Raw genomic sequence first — 822 nt, 5'->3', positions numbered from 1 at the left:
CAGCAATGTTTTCCTGTCTGCCGTCCTCTTCATAGAAAGAAATGGAGGATTGGTTGGTTTACAGAGCAGGGCCAGTGGAAGGGTGTGGCAGCAAGCTGGGGCTGGACCTCCGGTCTCCAGAGTAGGAGCCCCATTCCACCAATTATTTGGAATGGGAATGGTGGCGGAAAGCGGAATGAAAAGCTGCTGCAAGTGCCCTGGAAATGACAAGTGGAAATTTAATTAGGAAGTGTAATTAGTTTGAATATGTGTTTTGTTCATAGAAGTGCCTTAGAGATTCTGTTTGTTTTCCCTCCCCAGAGCTCTGCTAAGGGTCTCACAGGCTGTGAAAAGAAGGGCCCTTCTCTTTTAAGACTGAAAAAGTAAGGTCTTACTATGTTTTGTTTTTTTTTTAACTTATTGATTTGAGAGAGAGAGAGAAACATCAATTTGTTGTTCCACTTACTTATGCATTCACTTGTTGATTCTTGTCTGCGTCCAGTTAGGGGATGGAACCTGCAAGCTTGGCCTAACTGGGTGACACGCTACCCAGCTGAGCTACCCAGCCAGGGCCAGCCTTACTATGGTTTGTCTGACTGTGACTTTTTCTCGGTTTGAAATTCCCAAAGCAGAAATTCCAAATGGTTCTTTGTTTTACTGTGCTTTGCCTTACTGTGCTTTACATGTGAGTTTTTCACAAATTAAAGGCAGGGCCCGGGTCCTTCACCAGCAAAAATTTACGGCTCGCTTTATTGTGGGTGGTCTGGGGCCAAAGCCACAATATCTCCGAGGTTTGCCTGCAGTTGATTTTGGGTCATCCCCAGGTGCCAATTTCAAATCCCC

This window comes from Desmodus rotundus, chromosome 6, assembly GCF_022682495.2.
Source record: "Desmodus rotundus isolate HL8 chromosome 6, HLdesRot8A.1, whole genome shotgun sequence".
NCBI lineage: Eukaryota > Metazoa > Chordata > Mammalia > Chiroptera > Phyllostomidae > Desmodus > Desmodus rotundus.
The sequence above is the reverse complement of the archived record's forward strand: the minus strand, read 5'-3'. Positions refer to the sequence as shown.